We start from the raw sequence: 20314 nt of genomic DNA, 5'->3' as shown, positions 1-20314 counted from the left end.
ATAGAATGGATCAAGCAGAGAAAGAATCTCAAAACTTGAAGACAAATCTTTTGAAATAATCCAGTTAGACAACAGTAAGGAGGACAGGCATGGTAGCTCATGCCTGTAATGCTAGCACTGTGGGAGTCTGAAGAGAAAGGATTGCTTGAGCTCAGGGGTTGGAGGATAGCCTGGGAAAAATAGTAAGACTCTGCTCTACAAAAAAAAATTAAATTAGATAGGCATGGTGGCACATGACTGTAGTCCCAGGTACTCAGAATGTTAAGGCAGGAGGATCACTTGAACCCAGTAAGTCAAGGCTACAGTGAGCAATGATCATGCCACTACACTTCAGCCTGGGTGACAGAGTGAGATTCTGTATCAGCAAAAAATAAAATAAAATTAATAAATAAATAAGAAAGAAATAAGAAAAAAGAATGAATAAAACTTTTGTGATATATGAGACATCACAAAGTGACCAAATGTATGAATTTTTGGTACCTCAGAAGGAAAAGAGAGCACAAAATCTATTTAATAAATTAATAGACGAATCTTCCCAAGTCTAGCAAGAGATTAAGACACCCAGATACAGAAGGTGCAACAATCCCCAAACAGATACAATGTAAAAAGCCACTACTTAACATTACAGTCAAAATATTTAAAGTTAGTAACAAAGAAAGAATTGTAAAAACAGAAAGAGAAAAATGTCATCTATAAAGGAACCTCCATCAGACTAACAGTAGATTTCTCAGCAGAAACCTTACAGGACAGGAGAAAACAGAATGACATATATACCGTGCTGAAAGAAAAAAAAAAAAACTGCTGATCAATTATACTACATCCAGCAAAGTTATCTTTCATAAGTGAAAGATAAAGTCTTTCCAGAAAAACAAATGCTCAGAAAATTTATCACCACTAGACCAGTCCTACAAGAAATGCACAAGAAGGGCTTAAATCTGAAAGCTAAAGGATAACATTTGCCAGCATAAAAACACACACAAGTATAAAACTCAGCAGTAAAGGAAACACAAAAATGAGAAAAAGAAAGAGACATAAATGATACAACTACAGGTCATTGCCAATACGCAATGACAAGTAATAAGAGAAAAAAACAAAAATATACAAAACAACCAAAACTAATTAACAGTATAACTGGGACAAAACGTCACATATTAATAATTACCTTAAATGTAAATGGATTATATTTTCCACTTAAAAGATATACTGGTTGAATGGATAAGAAAACATAATCCAACAAATTCCACTATATGATGCCTATAAGAAATGCACTTTCTCTGTAAACACATATATAAACTCAAAGTAAAAGGATGAAAAAGGGTATTTTATGCAAAAGAAAACCAAAGTGAGCAAGAGAAGCTATACTTATATGGAGCAAACTTTAAGCCAAAAACAGAAAAGAAAATTTTAAAAAAGTAAGGAAGGTCATTATATAATGATGAAGTGACAAATCCAGCAAAATAAAATAACAATTCTAAATATATATGCAACAAATCCTGGAGCACTCAGATTCATAAGAAAATATTACTAGATCTAAATAGAGAGAGAGACTCCAATACCCCCACTCTCTGCATTACATAGAACATTTAGATACAAAATCAACAAGAAACATCAGATTAAAACTGGACTTCAGACCAAATGGACCTAATAGACATTTACAAAACATTTTATCCTACTGCAGAATATACAGTATTCTTATCAGCATATATAACATTATTCAAGATAGATAATATGTTAGGCCACAAAACAAGTCTAAACAGGTGTTTTTTAAAAATAGAAATCATATTAAATATCTTCTCAGATCACAAGGCAATAAAACTAGAAATCAATACTAAGAGGGACACTGGAAACTATATGACTACATGGAAATTAAACAACATGATCCTGAATGACCATTGGGTCATGAAGAATTTAAAATGGAAATCAAAAGAAATATTGAAACAAGTCAAAATAGAAACAAAACATATCAACACCTGTGGGATATAGTAAAAACAGTAATACAAGAAGTTTATAGCAATAAACACCTACATTCAAAGAACAGACAGATGTAAAATAAACAATCTAACATTGTCACTCAAAGAACTGAAAAAGCAAGAACATATCAAACCAAAAATTAGCAGAATAAAGAAACAATAAAAATCAGATTAAAATTATAAAAAATAAGGAATAAATATCAATGAAACACAAAGTTGGTTATTTTAAGAGATAAACAAACTTTATAAACCACCAGCTAGACTAACCAAGAAAATAAGAGAGAAGACAAAGAGATAAAAAATGAGACATTAATACTACAGAAATACAACAGCTCATCAGAGTCACTGATGAACAACTAAATGCTAACAAATTGGAAAACCTAGAGGAAATACATAAATTCCTGGATTCATACAACCTACCAAGATTGAATCAGGGAGAAATAGAAAACCTGAATAGACCAATAATTAGTAGTATTGAAATACTACTAATTGAAAAGCCCAGGACCAGATGGATTCACTGCCTTTTCTAACATACATATACACACCAATCATCCTGAAACTATTCCAAAATATTAAAGAGGAGGGAAATCTTCCTAATTCATTCTATGAAGCCAATATTAGCTTCATACCAAAACCAGAGAAGGACACAGCAACAACAACAAAAACTACAGGCCAATATCCCTGATAAACATAGATCCAAAAATTCTCAACAGAATACTAGCAAACGAAATTCAACAACACATCAAGAAGATAATACATCTTAATCAAGTGAGCTTTATAGGAGGAATGCAACAGTATTTTAACATACACATATCAATAAATGTGGCATGGCACATCAGCAGAATGAAGGACAAAAACAATATGATTATCTCAATAGGCACAGCAAAATCGTTAGATAAACTTCAATATCTTTCATGATAAAAACTCTCGACAGACTAGGCATAGAAAGAACAGACCTCAAAATAATAAAGGTTATATATGACAAACCCACAGCCAACATTAAACTAAATGAGGAAAAGTTGAAATCATTTCCCCTAATTACTGGAACTAGACAAGGATGCCCATTTTAATCATCCCCATTCAACACAGTACTAAAAGTCTTAGCTAAAACAATTAGGCAAGAGAAAGAAAAAAAGCCATGCAAACTGGAACAAAGGAAGTCAAATCATATCTATTTGCAACAAATTTAATAAAGCTGCAGTACACTTACAATCAATATACAATATTTAGTAGCATTTCTATACACTAATAATAAAATAGACAAAAAAGAAATCAACAAGGCAATCCCACTTACAATAGGTAAAAAAAAAATCTAGGAATAAATTTAACCAAGGTGAAAGATATCTTCAAGGAAAACTGTAAAATACTCATGAAAAACACTGAAGAGGACACAAACAAATGGAAAGCTATCCTGTGCTCATGAATCAGAATATAATTAATATTGTTAAAATGATCATACTGTCTCAAGCAATATACAGCTTCAATGCAATTTTCTCAAAATACCAATGTCATTTTCCCCAAAATAGAAAAAATAATCCTATAATTCATATGGAACAAAAAGAGAAGCCCAAAGAGCCAGAACAATCCTAAGCAAAATGAACAAAGCTGAAGGTATCACACTACCTGACTTCAAAATATATTACAAAGCTATAGTAACGAAAACAGCATGGTATTAGTATAATAATGGACACAGAATATAGAATCAAAGAAACAGAATACAGAACCCAGAAACAAAATCACGTATTTACAGCCAACTGATTTTTGACCAAGGCACCAAGAATATATCCTAGGGAAAAGACACCTTTTTAACTAAATTGTCCTGGGAAATTTGTATTGCAATATGCAGAAAAATGAAACTGGACCCCTATCCTCAACATACCAGAATCAACTCCAGATACATTAAAAACTCAAATGTAAGACCTGAATCTGTAAAATTCTAGAAGAAATTATAATGAAAACACTTCAGGACATTGGTCTATGCAAAAAATTTTACAGCTAAGACCTCAAAAGCACAGCAAACTATAACATAAATGGACAAATAACTACAACATAAATAGACAAATAAGACTATATTAGACTAAAGAACTTCTCTGTAGCAAGAAAAAAAAATTAACAAAGCGATGCGCTACTCTATTCAATGGAACAAAATGTTTGCAAATTATTCTTCCAACAAGGGACTAATATCTAGAATATACAGGGTACTCAAACAACAGCAAAACAAAAATTTTAAGTGGACTAAGGACATGAATAGACATTTCTTGAAAGAAGACAAAGAAATAGCCAACAAGTATATGAACAAATACTCAACATACTAATCATCAGGGAAACACAAATCAAAACCACAATGAAGTATTATCTTACCTCAGTCAGAATGCCTATTATTAAAAAACCAAAAAAATAATAATAACATACTGGTGCTGATGTGGACAAAATAGAACTCTTATAAGCTGTTGGTGGGAATCTAAGTTAGTACAACCACTATGGAAAATGGTGTGGAGATTTCTCGAAGAACTAAAGTTACAAATACCATAGCTCCAGCAATCACACTACTGGTTATCTATTCAAAGGAAAATAAATCTATATATTAAAGGGACCCCTGTACTGGCATGTTTATTGCAGCACTATTCACAATAGCAAAGACATGGCATCAACCTAAATGTCCATCAATGGATAAATGAATAAAGAAAATGTGGTACATATACATAATGGAATACCATTCAGCCATTTAAAACAAGAAGGAAATCATGTTATTTGCAGCAACATTAATGAAACTGGGGTTATTATGTTAAGTGAAATAATCAAGTCACAGAAAGAAAAAATCACATATTCTCACTAATTTTTATGAGTTAATTTTTTTAAAAAGTTGATTTCGCAAAAATAGAGAGTTGAATGACAGATACTATATGCTGGGAAGTGTGGTTGCATGGGATGAAGAAAGGTAGGTTAACACATATAAACAAACAGTTAAATAAAAGGTATAAGTTCTATCGTTCAACAGCAAAGTAGAGTGACTATAGTTAATAACAATGTATTGTATATTTTAAACTAGCTATAAGAGAGGACTTGAATTGTTCTTAACACATAGAGATGAGAAATAACTCAAAATGATGTACACCTCAAATACCCTGACTTCATAATTACATATTTTATGCATGTAACAAAATAACATGTACTTTATAAATACGTAAAATATTATGAATTAACAATAAAACTAAAATAAATGGCTCCCACTAGAACAGTTACAAAAGCAAAATAAAATTTAAAAATTATCTGTTTAAAGGTATTAGAGAGCTGCAAAAGCTTTGAGGATGACAGGAGTGTAGGTATCAGAAGGCAGAAAAACATAAAAAAGTTAGTAGACAAACTACAACCCTGATTCCTCTGATGCCATTTACTGATTCTATGCACACATAAGAGGATATCTACAAAGTAAAAGTAACTTTTAACACAATACTGTAAAATCAATTCTAGATTGTTTAATATTGAATTCTGGAAAGTAAAAGGGAAAGTTTTTAGAAGAAAACATAGGAGAAAAAATTCATGACTTTGGGTTAGACAAAAACTTATTAATTAAATAAGCTACAAAACATACTAAGCATAAAGAATAAATTATAAGAAAAACTACATTAAAATTAAGCATTATTATTAACTATACCATGCCGCTGAAACAGTAAAGAAATCCTCTCAGTCCATAAACAATAGACTCAAACCTATAGATGAATAGGCAAAAGACTTTAACAGACATTTGGTAAAAGAGGATACACAAATGGATAGCGAAATATGAAAATGTGCTCAATTTCACGATATCAGGGAAATGGAAATTAAAACCAAAATGCAATGTCACCAAAATGGCTAAAATTAAAAAGTAAACAAAACTAAGTGTGGTAGGCAGAAGTCTAAGATCCATGAGTTCAGCATCTTTGTATCCATGGACTTTGTGTAATCCCCAACCTTAAAGCATGGGCAGCATCTCTAATTTGCTTCTAATACAATACGACAAAAGTGAATGGCTTGTGCATAGATAATTAAGGTCTCTAATCTGTTTACTTTAAGTTAATAGAAAAGATTATTCTGATTTCTTTTAGCAGTGTTTTGTAATTCTCATTGCAAATATCTTTTACCTCCCTAGTTAGTTGTATTCCTAGGTATTTTCTTCCTTTTGTGGCAATTGTGAATGGGATTGCCTTTCTGATTTGGCTCTTGGTTTGGCTGTTGTTGGTGTATAGGAATGATAGTGTTTTTTGTATATTGGCTTTGTGTCCTTCAACTTTGTTGAAGTTGTTTATCAGCTGGAGGAGCTCTTCTAGATAAGAATCATGTCTAGAAATAGAGTTAGCTTGACTTCCTCTCTTCCTATTGGGATGTCCTTTATTTCTTTCCCTTGCCTGATTGCTCTGGCGAAGACTGTCAATACTATGTTGAATAGAAATGGTGAGAGAAGGCATCCTTGTCTTGTGCTGGTTTTCAAGGGAGAATGCCCTTCAATGCAATGCTTTCAAGGAGCTTTTGCCTATTCAGTATAATGTTGGCTGTGGGTTTGTCATAGATGGCTCTTATTATTGTGAGTTATGTTCCTTCAATACCTATTTTATTGAGAGTTTCTAACATGAAGGGGTGTTGAATTTTATCAAAAGCCTTTTCTGTGTTTATTGAGATAATCATGTGGTTTTTTTTCTTTAGTTCTGTTTATGTGATGAATCACATTTATTGATTTGCATGTATTGAACCACCCTTGCATCCCGAGGATGAAGACTACTTGATGATGGTGGATTAGATTTTCGATGTGCTGCTGGATTCAGTTTGCCAATATTTTGTTGAGGATTTTTTCATTGATGTTCATCAAGGATAATGGCCTGAAGTTTTCTTTTTTTGTTGTGTCTCTGTCAGATTTTAGTATCTAGTAGATGCTGGCCTCATAGAATGAGTTGGGGAAGAGTCCCTCCTCCTCAATTTTTTGGAATAGTTTCTGTAGGAATGCTACCATCCCTTCTCTGTATATCTTGTATAATTTTGCTGTGAATCCATTAGGTCCCAGGCTTTTTTTTATTGTAGGCTATTTATTACTGATTCAATTTTGGAGCTTGTTATTGGTCTGTTCAGGGAGTCAATTTCTTCCTTGCTCAGTCTTGGAAGGGTGTATGTGTCTAGGAATTTAACCATCTCATCTAAGTTCTCTAGTTTATGTATGTAGAGATGTTCAGAGTAGTTTCTGATAGTTGTTTTTATTTCTGTGTGGTTGGTAGTAACATTGTCTTTTTCATTTCTAATTGTGTTTATTTGAATCTTCTCTCTTTTCTTCTTTACTAATGTAGCTACTGGCCTATCTGCTGTATTATTTTTTTCAAAAAACCAAGTCCTGGTTTTGCTGATCTTTTGAATGGTTTTTCATGTCTCTATATCCTTCAGTTCTGCTAGCTTTGGGGTTGATTTGTTCATGCTTCTCTAATTCTTTCAGTTGTGAAGTTAGGTTGTTAATTTAAGTTCTTCCTAACATTTGATATGGGCCTTTAGTGCTATAAATTTCCCTCTTCACAGAGAAGACACAAACAAATGGAAAAACATCCCAAGCTCATGGATAGGAAAAATCACTATGACTAAAATGACTATACTTCCCAAAGTAATTACAGATTCAATGCTATTCCTACCAAACAGCCAATGGCACCCTTCAAAGAACTAGAAAAAACTGTTTTAAAATTCACATGCAACCATAAAAGAGCCCAAATAGCTGAGGCAATCCTAAGCAAAAAGAGAAAAGCTGAAAGCATCTTGTTACCTGACTTCAAACTATACTACAAGGCTACTGTAACCAAAACCACAAGGTACTGGTACAAAACAGGCACATAGACCAATGGAAAAGAATAGAGAGCCCAGAAATAAGGCCACACATATCTACCATCTGATCTTTGGCAAAGCTGACAAAAACAAGCAATGGGTAAAAGACTCCCTGTTCAATAAATGGTGCTGAGATAACTGGCTAACCGTATGTGAAAGACTGAAACTGAATCCCTTCCTTTCACCATGTACAAAAATCAACTCAAGATGGATTAAAGACATAAACATAAAACCCAAAACTATAAAAACCCTGGAAGATAACCCAGGCATTACCATCCTGGACATAGAAACAGGCAAAGATTTTATGACAAAGACACCAAAATTAATCACAACAAAAACAAAAATCGACAAATGGGATCTAATTAAACTTAAGAGCTTCTGCATAGCAAAAGAAACTATCAACAGAGTAAACAGCCAACCTACAGAATGGGAGAAAATATTTGCAAACTACGCATCTGACAATGGTCTAATATTCAGCATCTATAAGGAACTTAAACAAATTTACAAGAGAAAAATAACTCCATCAAAATGTGATCAAAGGACATGAATGGACACTTCTCAAAAGAAGACATACATGTGGTCAACAAGCATATGAAAAAAAACTCTGTATCACTGATCATTAAAGAAATGCAAATCAAAACCACAATGAGACACTATCTCACACCAGTCAGAATGAATATTAATAAGAAGTCAAAAAAATAACAGATGCCAGCAAGGTTGTAGAGAAAAGGGAACACTTATACATTGTTGGTAGGAGTGTAAATTAGTTGAACCATTGTGGAAAGCAGTATGGTGATTCTTCAAAGAGCTAAAAGCAGAAATACCATTTGACCCAGCAATCCTACTACTGGGTAAATACCCAGAGGAATATAAATCATTCTACCATAAAGATATATGTATGTGAATGTTCATTGCAGCACTATTCACAACAGCAAAGACATATAATCACCTAAATGCCCACCAATGACAGATTAGATAAAGAAAATGTGACATATATACACCATGGAATACTATGCAACCATAAAAAATGAGATCATGTTTTTTGTGGGAACATGGATGGAGCTATTATCCTTAGCAAACTAACATAGGAACAGAAATCCAGATACCAACTGTTCTCACTTATAAATGGGACCTAAATTATAAGAGCTTATGAACACAAAGGAAACAACAGACACCAGGGTCTACTTGATCAGGGAGGGTAGGAGGAGGGACAGGAGCAGAGAAGATAATTGTTGGTACTGAGCTTAATACCTGGGTCATGAAATAATATGTACAAGAAATCCCAAAACACATGTTCCCTGTGTAACAAACCTTCACATGTACCCCCAAACCTATTTTTTTTTTCTTTTTGAGATGGAGTTTCACTATCGTCTTCCAGGCTGGAGTGCAATGGCACGTCCTCAGCTCACTGCAACCTCCACCTGTCAAGTTCAAGTGATTCTCCTGCTTCAGCCTCCCAAGTAGCTGGGATTACAGGCGTGCGCCACCATGCCTGGGCAATTTTTTTGTATTTTTAGTAGTGACAGGGTTTCACCATGTTGATAATTCTGTGTGGATATGACCTAATCAGGCGAGCCTTTTGAAAAAGGTCTAGAAGTAAGAGCAGAAACTCCCTCCATTGATGGTTTTGAAAAAATAAGCTGTCAAGAATTAGACAACTACAAAGAAATTAATTCTGTCAAAAATGTGAAGAGCTTGTCAAAGAATCCACTCCTCATCAAGTCCCTAGATGAGAACACAGCCTCTCCAACACCTTAATTTCAGCCTGTGAGTTCCTAAACAAAGAATATAATTAAGCCATGCTCTAACTTCTGACCTACAAAAACTGTAAATAACAAACATATATTGTTTTAAAGCACTAAATTTGCATTAATTTGTTATACAACAACTGAAAATGAATACATCAAGTAATTTGAAAGATGTGGAGAAACTGGGTGTCTCATCAGGGATTGTAAACTGATACAACCATTTTGGAAAACAATTCGTCAGTAGCTACTAACGCCAAACATACACACAAATGCTTTGACTCCACAGCTTAATTCCAAAGTATATGTAAAGCTCAAACACATGCATATCCTTACCACAGAACATATACAACAATGTTCCTAAGAGTTCTGCTCACAAAGCCAATACTGAGACCTACCAATTATCTCTAATCTGCATAGGAGATATACAAATGTGTAATAGTAATCTACAGGAATGCTTTATAGCAATAAAAATAAAAGAATTTTAATTGCACATAACAATCAGTGAACAAGATGGATCTCATACATATAGCATAGAATGAAAAATACCTGACACGAAAGATTACACACTTTATTATTTAACTTATGTGAAGCTAAAGGGACATCAGTTTCTGACATTATAAGCCCGATAGTGATGAGTCCTTATGGAAGTAGTCACTGGAAAAAACACAAAAGGAGCTTTTAAGGTTCCAAAAAGTGTGAAATGTACTTTTTCTTAACCTGGATGATAGCTTACTTTTGAAAAATTTATGAATTTGTGCACTAGTGACTTGTGCACAATATATGTATATTATCCTTCAATAAAGGTTTATTTAAACATTAGTGTAATGATTCTCTTTACTACTGTGTCTCTCATAAACAGATGTCTGAATGTTTCATGAGGAATCTGTAGAGATATCAATTCCTGTGACTTATTTGTAAGGACTTTTCAGATTCTGAAAGAGAACATGAAGATAAATTTGGGAGTGGGTGTCAAGATCTCTAAACCAAGATCTCTAACTAGTATACAGTTTTAGTAACACCATCAAATTAAAAAGCAATCAAAAATTGTGTGTGTGGCTGGGTGCAGTGGCTCACACCTGTAATCCCAGAACTTTGGGAGGCCAAGGCAGGCGGATCACTTGAGGTCTGGAGTTTGAGGCCAGCCTGACCAACATGGCAAAACACCATCTCTACTAAAAATAAATTAGCCAGGCATGGTGGCGCATGCCTGTAATCCCAGCTACATGGGAGGCTGAGGCAGGATAATCTGTTGAACCCAGGAGGCAGAGGTTGCAGTGAGTTGAAATTGCGCCACTGCACTCCAGCCTGGGTGACAGAGCAAGACTCCATCTCAAAAAAAAAAAAAAAAAAAAAAAAAAATTTTGTGTGTGTGTGTGTATATAAATTCCAAGTCAATAAGTAATAGATGTTCAAGAAAAAAAAAATAGGAAAATACCATAGAGGAGCAATTTATTAATGTAAATAAGCTCAAAACATAATTTCTGAAATAAGTAAATACCATTTCTAATCTGCCAATTGCAAAATTGGCTTAAATGAATATTAACCAGTATTAATCAGACTGTGGGCAAACAGGCATGCTCCACCTTTACTGCTGGCAATGTAAATTATTCGACTTGTTTGAAGAACAGCTTGCATATTATTAATCTAGCAATTCAAATTCTGAAAATTTATAATATAATCAGAGACATATTTTAAGAAGCATGTAATATATGCATATTACTGACATTAATAGTTGAAAATACTAGAAAATGTCATATTACCTTTTCAGTAGCTGATACAAACTTTCCTTTGTAGGGAGAGAGTCAACTTTGTTGAAAAGATGCAACTGAAATGAAAGAGTAGAGACATTTTTGTCATGTGAATATTCATTTGACCACACACAAGTTATTGAAAATATTATTTTTAAGCTTAATATCCAGAATATGTGTACTCCATTTACATACTGGTAGAGAATTTATAAGCTAGTAACATGCATTATACAGAAAAGAAAAACATTTTCCTGAAAATCTCTTGGAAAGTTAAGAAGAGTGGAGTTGAAACAAAACAATACAATAAAAATACTTTATTAATATCTTCAAAGAATTTTTTAGTTTCATTGATCTTGCTTTGTTTAGCATAAGTTAATAATTGACCTAGTTTTAAACAATAACATTAAAAGCTTTGAAATTTTAAGACCATCATTTCTACCTACATCCCTACTCAGCAGGGAACAGAAAGTCTGTGAAAATCTCTCCCATTGTTGTCACATTTGCAAATACATTTAAAAGCATTTTTACTATGCTGCAATAAAGTTGATACATAAGGGGTCTGCGAAAAGTTCATGGAAAATGTGTGTTATAAAAAAACAGGCTGGATGCAGTGGCTCACACCTGTAATCCCAGCACTTTGGGAGGCCGAGGTGAGCAGATCACAAGGTCAGGAGACTTGAGACCATCCTGGCTAACACGGTGAAACCCCATCTCTACTGAAAATACAAAAAATTAGCCGGGCGTGGTGGCATGTTTCTGTAGTCCCAGCTACTCGGAGGGCTGAGGCAGGAGAATCGCTTGAACCTGGGAGGCAGAGGTTGTAGTGAGCCGAGACTGCACCACTGCACTCCAACCTGGGTGACAGAGTGAGATTCCGTCTCAAAAAAAAAAAAAAAAAAAAAAAAAAAAAACAGGGACCAGGCGCGGTGGCTCATGCCTGTAATCCCAGCACTTTGGGAAGCTGAGGCGGCCAGATCACCTGAGGTCGGGAGTTCGAGACCAGCCTGACCTAAATGGACAAACCCCATCTCTACTAAAAATACAAAATTAGCCAGGCATGGTGGTGCATGCCTACAATCCCAGTTATTCAGGAGGCGGGAGAATCGCTTGAACCTGGGAGGCAGAGGTTGTGGTGATCCGAGATCATTCCATTGCACTCCAGCCTGGGCAACAATAGTGAAATTCCGTCTCAAAAAAAAAAAAAAAAACATTAAAATTAAAATTAAAAATTAAAAAGAAATCAGTGCATGAATTTCAATTTTCTGCACCAAAATAACTTGTACAAATGATTGTTATCACATTTCTGAACAGGATCGAGTTTGAAGCACTAAGAAGGGAAAGAATCAGTGTGAAAACAGCCTCTATCAGGGCAACAGGAATTCTGCTAAAATTGAAGCAAGAACAAACAGCATATTGATGGTGAAGCTTAAGTGGAAGAATGGTGAAATCCCTGACACTTTACAAGAAGATTATTGGGACAATGCCTCCAAAGAAATCAGCAGTTTACAAATGAATAACTCATTTTTAGGAAGCAATGAGATAGTGTTGAAGAGGAAGACTGCAGCTACAGACCACCCACATCAATTTGTGAGGGAAAAAAAAATGAATTTTGGCTGTGCCCTAATTGAAGAGGACCAATGTTAACAGCAGAAACAATAGACAGCACCACAGACATCTCAATTGGATCAGCTTATACAATTCTGACTAAAAAAAATTAAAGTTGCATGAACTCCACTTGATGGGTGCCAAAATCTTTGCACCCAGACCAGCTGCAGACAAGACCAGAGTTTTCAATGGAAATTTTAAAGAAGTGAACACCCAATAGTGGGATTGCTGGGTCAAATGGTACTTCTATTTTTAGTTCTTTGAGATATCTCCAGACTGTTTTCCATAAGCATTGAACTAATTTACATTCCCACCAATAGCATATAAGCATTCCCTTTTCTCTGCATCCACACCATCATGTGTTGTTTTTTTGGCTTTTAACAATAGCTGCTCTGAATGGTATAAAGTGATATCTCAGTGAAGTTTTAATTTGCATTGCTCTGATGATTAGTGATGGTGAGCATTTTTTCATGTGTTTGTTGGCTACTTATATCTCTTCTTTTGAGATGCCTATTCAATTCCTTGCCCAGTTTTTAATAGTATTGTTTGTTTCTTGTTGAGTTGTTTGAGTTCCTCGTAGATTCTGGATATTAATCCTTCATCAGAAGCATAATTTGCAAATATTTTCTCCCATTATGCATGTTGTTTATTTACTGTTGATTATTTCTCTAGTTGTGAAGAAGCATTTTAGTTTAAATCCAATTTTCCATTTTTATATCGACTCAAAGGAAATCATTATATTAAAAAGACACCTACACTTATATGTTTATCACAGCACTATTCGCATAGCAAAGTCATGGAACCAACCTAAGTGTCGATCAACAGATAAGTGGATAAAGAAAATGTAGTATATAAATACCATGGAATACTATGCAGCCATTAAAAAGGAGTGAAATCATGTTCTTTGCAGCAATAAGGGTAGAGCTGGACTCCATTATCCTAAGTAAATTAACTCAGAAACAGAAAATCAAATTCCACTTGTCCTCAATTATAAGTGGGAGCTAAATAATGGATACACATGGACCTGAAGATGGAAATAATAGACACTAGGACTCCAAAATAGGTGAGAGTATGGGGGGTGAAGACTGAAAAATTACACATTGAGTAAACTATTCAATATTTAGGTGATGGGTACACTAGAAGCCCAATCTCCACTATAAAACAATATGTACATGTAAAACATATACACATGTACCCCGCTGAATTTAAATCTAAAAAAAAAAAAATTAAACAAATGGGATCAAGATCCTGAAGTAGTTCTTTGAAGAACTGTAACAGTAGATGAAACACGGCTTTACCAATATGATCCTGAAGACAAAGGCACAATCAAGGCAATGACTAACAAGAGATGGAAGTGGTGCAGTCAAAGCAAAAGCAGACCAGTCAAAAACAAAGGTCATGGCAATAGTTTTCTGTGATGCTCAAGGCATTTTGTTTGTTGACTTTATGGACGACCAAAGAACAGTAACATCTACTTGTTATAAGTGTTTGGAATTAGTCAAAGATTTAGCAGAAAAATGCCCTAGAAAGCTTTGCCAGAGAGTCCCTCTCCATCACCACAATGCACATGCTCATTTGTCTCATCAAACAAGGGCAATTTTGAGAGAGTTTTAAGGGGAAATCATTAAGCATTCACCTTACAGTCCTGAGTTGGCTCCTTCTGAGTTATTTTTGTTTTCTAATATGAAAACAATTTTTAATGGGCACCCATTTTCCTCTGTTAATAAAGTAAAAAGGACTCCATTGACATGTAGAATTCCCAGGACCCTTGGCTCTTTAGGAATGGAATAAATGACTGATATCATCACTACAAAAAGCATCTTGAACTTCATGGAGCTTGTGTTGAGAAGTAAAGTTTTTTTTTTTTTTTTTTATCTTTTAATTTCAGTTTCCATGAATTTTTGAAGTCCTCTTATATTTAAACACACACACATACACAAACACACACACACACACACATTGAGGCAGCATCTGAAATACCTTTTAAAAAACTGGTATAGGAAGATTCTCCCTAGATGTAAAAGTAGAATATTTTCTGCGTTTGTTAGAGGTTATATGTTAGATATGGTATCATTAATTTAAATTTTCCAAGTTGTGTGTGAGTTGAAACTATAAAATAAAGTTTAAAAAATGCGTTCTCCTTAGTATTTCCTTGAAGATATGTGTGTGAGGGAGTAATATGTGAATCACTATTGCTAAGGAGTAATGTTTTGATCTACTGAAAAATTCAACAAATTATTCATAGCTTCAGTTTGTCAGAAAGTAACTTAAGAGGACTATTGTTAAATAGAACTATTCAATCTCTTCTTGTCTCACTGCAGAAGACACACTTGTAGTGGCTGAGAAATAATTGAACAGATTGCCAGACACCATAAGTGATGTCTTCAAAGGATGAAATTTAAGGATAAATTGTTTCACTCTTTCTCCTTCTAGGCCCCAGTTTCTTTATATACCAAATATATGTATAAAGTACTTTTATCACTTATTTATCAAAGATATTTTATTATTTATTCTATGAAATATTATTAAACACTCTGTACTGTATGGTGTAATGAAAAGGCATAGACTCCCTTAGAATAAAAGACTTTTCATGACAAACACAGTCAAGTTGAAAAAGAGAAATAGTCACTAAATCTATCTTATGCTAGTTTATAACTCTGACCAGAGACAAAGTAAAGATAGACAAATGGTCACTAAATCTTGTTAACAAATTAATCACTCTGACCCAGTATGAATTACCTTTCCTCCTAGGTTTTACGTTAACAGAGGACAGAGTGTTGAGTTCATAAATTTGATAAATCTTGTCTTGAAAGCAAATATCCGCCAAGATTTCAAGAAAATGTTATAAATGAAGTATATAAATAAGCAATACAAGTGTGCAAAAGTAGATGAAGATTAAAGATATGTATCTGTATTATGGATAATTTACACTAAAAATAGCTTGCTGGCAAGTGAAAAAGAACACAAACGTAACTTCACTGTGTTTTAATTTTTCTCAAGAAAGGTAATGAGCTACAAAATGTCACCACAGTTCCACAGTGCCAATGTACTGAATTAATGAAAGCTGCTAGTTTGAAAGGGTAGTTATTTTACTAAGCAATTTGGAGAGCTCTATTTTTCATTCTCTTCCTCATTTTGAAATAAAACAAAATGAATTGATTGTTGTTCAGTACATTCTAGTTACAGCCTGTTATATTATTAATGACAGGAACACATTAAATCATTTCCTGATTGCATCAGAAGCTAGAAAGAAAAGGATAGATTGAGCTAACGTTATTTTTCAATATTGTAATGTTCTTGACCCCTTGAGCCACATATTGGTATTAAGATGTGATTTAAGCTTTCCTCTTTAGTTACAAAAAAAGAAGAAGAAAACAGAAGAGTCTAGACTTTATTAAACTTCTCTACATTCAACCTCTTTCAAAACAGTTTGAAATTGAAAACATTTCTGTTGGTTAAAGATTTAGAACTCTTGATACTTTTTTCATTAAGTCTAGCTTTCTCCCTTGAAAATAAACATAGATATTTCTGAAATTAAGAATAAAAATGTAATGCAGTCATGATTTGCTAAATATGACCGTTTTTGTTTTTGTCGTTGCTGGACAATGAACAATCACTAACCATTTACAAAACAGCATTAAATGCCAATGTTTCAATCCCTATACAAGATATCATGAGAAAATATAAAGACAAAGATATAAAATATTAAAAATTTTTTAAATCTCAGAAGCTAGAAAGAAAATAAATACCAGATGTGTGTTTTGTATATAGTACAACTCTTTTTATCTTTAGAAAATAATATTAACAAAACTAGCATTCTAATTTTTTTTCACTTCTTCATATTTTAAATCTACTTTTATGTTTCAACTTTCCAAAGACATTTATTTTGTACGTGAATATTTATATTGGTGAATCTAACTTCATTTATGAATACATTCAGGTAGCATTATGGAGATGCTTAGAAGGATGAAACTTAAGCTTTCTCTCTTTCTCTTTTTCTACTCTGTTCTGTTTTAGTTACCTTTTTACTTTATTAATGTATAAAAATTTTAATTTTACTTAATCTGTCAGACAAGAGAGTAGCTTTGCACAAAAAGATCCTTTTCAGTAATTAAACTTAGTAGGAGTTGTAACCTATATTACACGTCCCTGAGTTAACAAAGGGATGTTTGAAATGTCTACCAATATCTAAACGGTTTTCCTAAGGGAAAAAAAAATGAATGGGTATAAGCTAGAGAGGCAGTTTTATACCAAAAAAAAAAAAAAAAAAAAAAAAAATCTAATAAATTAAGCCTTTCCATAACGAAATAGACTATTTTGAAAAACTTCTCATTGTTGAGTTTATTAAGCAAAGGCACATTTGAAATATTTTAGCAAAAGAGTCAAGGACATCAGAGGTATCCTTAGGGAAAGGCGAAGAGAGTTGAATGTCTTCTTTATCAACTCTAATTCTAATTCTAATCTTAACAGATTTATGGAAAAGGCTATTGAATAGAATTTGGAACGAATAAAATAATCAAGGAAATGTATCTTCCATAAAAGCTTATAAGCAGCTAAACAAATGAGCAAAAGGCAATAGAAAAGTAGAGACACAGGATAAACACTCTCCTATCCTTTGAAGAGATATGTAGTGAAGAGAAACTTGATATAAAGAATTTATTAAGAAGTAGCTAGTAAAAAATATGCTTCCAGCAGGGACTCAAGATTAGATGAATGTACCAAAAAGAGATAAAATCCTTGCCCTCAAAGAAATGAACATGATCCTGAACAGGCACAGAAATGCCAGCATTGTTGCAGTTATGGTTGAGATTAACATGTGTTAGCCCAGAGGTTACATGTGCTATAACTCTTTCTTTAGAGTGAGTGCAATGGTCAGGGGTCTGTTTACTGACCTACCAACTCATGCTATCAATAACTCAGAAAGAAAACAGAGATCAAAACCTCATCTGTGTCTTCTTATGTGCAGTTGGTCATCATATCTACAATAGCTGGGAATTAGTTGTACTAAGTGTGGCTGGAGAAAGCATGACGGTGACATCTTTCCTGGGACTAGTATTCAGTCTTCCCTCCTCCAAGACAGCCTTCTCCCCTCTACGTTTAGGATTAAAACATGAACCCTTTACATAGCCGGCCAAATAGGATGCTGTGTCTCTGAACACATCATTTGTCCTGTTTTGTTTTTTTTTTTTTTTTTTTTTGTCTCACCTCTTGAGGTTCAACTCTTTGGAAGGATTTTTTAAAACATCTTACTAATGACATTAGGACTTAAAGAAGAGTTAACATGCTACTGCATGCTGCATGTCACACCTGTATTATTGCATTTGCTAAGACCCCAAATTATAATAGTTTTACTACAAAACAAGAAAACCATATCTATACTATAGGGAGTTTATCAACATAGAATTTCAGGTCCTCCAAATGGTTTCTCATTAAATAGTAAACACAGCTAGCATGATAAGCAGTAAGAAAATCTTACTGTTGTTTGAGAACAAAGCAAGGTTTTTTTCACAACTATATGCAATATATTTAGTGTGAAAGGTTATCATAGAATACGGAAGAAAATTGTACTGACTGTTTTCCACTTTTCAGAGTAAAATCATCAACAGAAGCAAAAGTCTTTATCTGCTGAAATCTTTATTGATGTACTTAATGGTGAAATAATATGTCAGGGTTTTACTTTAAAATACTTCAGGATCAAAAACAGATGGAAAATAGAGAAAGGTAAATGAAACAAAAATTATTCACGTTGGTGATTGTTTAAGCTGCATAATGACAACACGCGAATTCATGGTACTATTCTCTCCACTCTGTATGTCTGAATGCTTCCATGACCAACAAATAAAAAAAAAAAAAAAATAAAATATTAATATTAACCTCTTTTCTCTTTAATTCCCTCTCTTTTAGCTTACTCCTTGGAATTCTAAGGACAACTCTAGTTAACGCGAAAGTAAAAATAAAAACCCAGAAAACCTTTTGGACAGATACCAACAAAGAAAAAGTCTGATACCTCTTGTAGATTCATTTTCCACCCCAAAGATTAGGTAACAAAGGAATGTGGGAGAGAAAGAAACAAAATGGGGAAGAGATTGAGATGAGAGAGGACCATATGAAGGAGGTGAAGTCTTTGAAGTGGGAAGGAGGAAAATAACCTGAACTCGTAACTCCTCTTGAAAGTTCACTCTCTCTTCATTCCAGCTCTATTGACCCATTACCTGTAGCCCACTTGCTATTCAACAGTCTTTATCAAAGAGAGATCACATGGATACTTTTGTATGAGTGGTGTCACAAAAGGACATCTTGAGTCCCAAATAAGGTGCAACATAGAAACCAGAAGTCCCATTCAGCCCAGTATTTATTCTCAAATGTCATAAATGATGTGCACAAGAAACTTTGCACAACCGGAATGTTTTATTTCTTATGTAACCGAAAAGTAATTTGCTTTGAGAAAACATTGAAGCTTAACTGCAAATTTTAATGCAATGAGAAAAAGACGCATTTAAAGGACATTAGAAATTCAAGTGAGAGGCAATCATATTTCTCATTACATTCACTTTAAACAAGAGATTACTAAGTATTTTAAATTCCACAATTAGTATAATTACTAAAAGAAATTGCACATGTCATAGTTTGAGAGCTGAAGAATCCCAGATACCGTCTTATCTTCAGCCTGGTTTTTGAGGTAGAACCACTTGTAGATTTGGCCATGTTTTAATGTACTTATTTACCTTCTTTTACTAAAATGGTTGAAATGTGCCTTTAATTAAAGAAAACCACATTATAGGAATATACACTTATAAATAAGAATAAAAAGCAAAACTTCAGTGAAAATCCAGAGCTTGAATAAATAACATAGCAAACTCATATTTGTATGGTTACTTAATTTCCTGATTTATAGGAGAGGTGTTTTCATTTTAGCTTACTTTGAGGAAAAAATCTGGATTAGGGAAAGTCAAGTATTTATTTTTGGGCACACTGAACTACAACATATAATAATAATAACTGACATTTATCAAAGATTTCCTATGTGTAAGATTTACTTACTTTATGTAGATCATAATGCAATCATTATAACAACTCTGTGAATAGATGCTATTAAAAACAGATATTTGCAGATGGCTAAGACTTAAAGTGATTTATAAACTTCAGAAGTCACAATACTAATAAGCAGTAGAGTTAGAATTACCAGGTTGTATAACTTTAGAGACATTACTCTATAGCATCTATCAGCTGTCAGTATAACTGTTGTAAACTTACAGCTACGGAACTGAACATACTTGCTTCCCTGGACTGATGAACAACTTAGTCAACCAATTCCTCATGATGGGAAAATTTATGCCTTCCTAGCCCAGTCCTTCAGGAGAAAAAGATAGTGGTTGGGGAATCAGCTAGGTGCAGAGGTAGTGACACTACG

The 20314-nt window shown here is 33.7% G+C and overlaps 1 long non-coding RNA gene across 1 annotated transcript in view; it reads left to right on the top strand.

Annotated features, from left to right (window-relative positions):
- The window catches only part of LOC126955613 (uncharacterized), a 37012-nt gene extending 17717 nt beyond the window's left edge, over nucleotides 1-19295 (top strand). The window contains exon 2 of the long non-coding RNA XR_007726003.1: nucleotides 18808-19295. This is a non-coding gene — a long non-coding RNA (uncharacterized LOC126955613). The remainder of the gene's footprint in view (nucleotides 1-18807) is intronic.
- The last annotated feature ends 1019 nt before the right edge of the window (nucleotides 19296-20314 follow it).

This window comes from Macaca thibetana, chromosome 5, assembly GCF_024542745.1.
Source record: "Macaca thibetana thibetana isolate TM-01 chromosome 5, ASM2454274v1, whole genome shotgun sequence".
Taxonomy (NCBI): Eukaryota; Metazoa; Chordata; class Mammalia; order Primates; family Cercopithecidae; genus Macaca; species Macaca thibetana.
The sequence above is the reverse complement of the archived record's forward strand: the minus strand, read 5'-3'. Positions and strand labels throughout refer to the sequence as shown.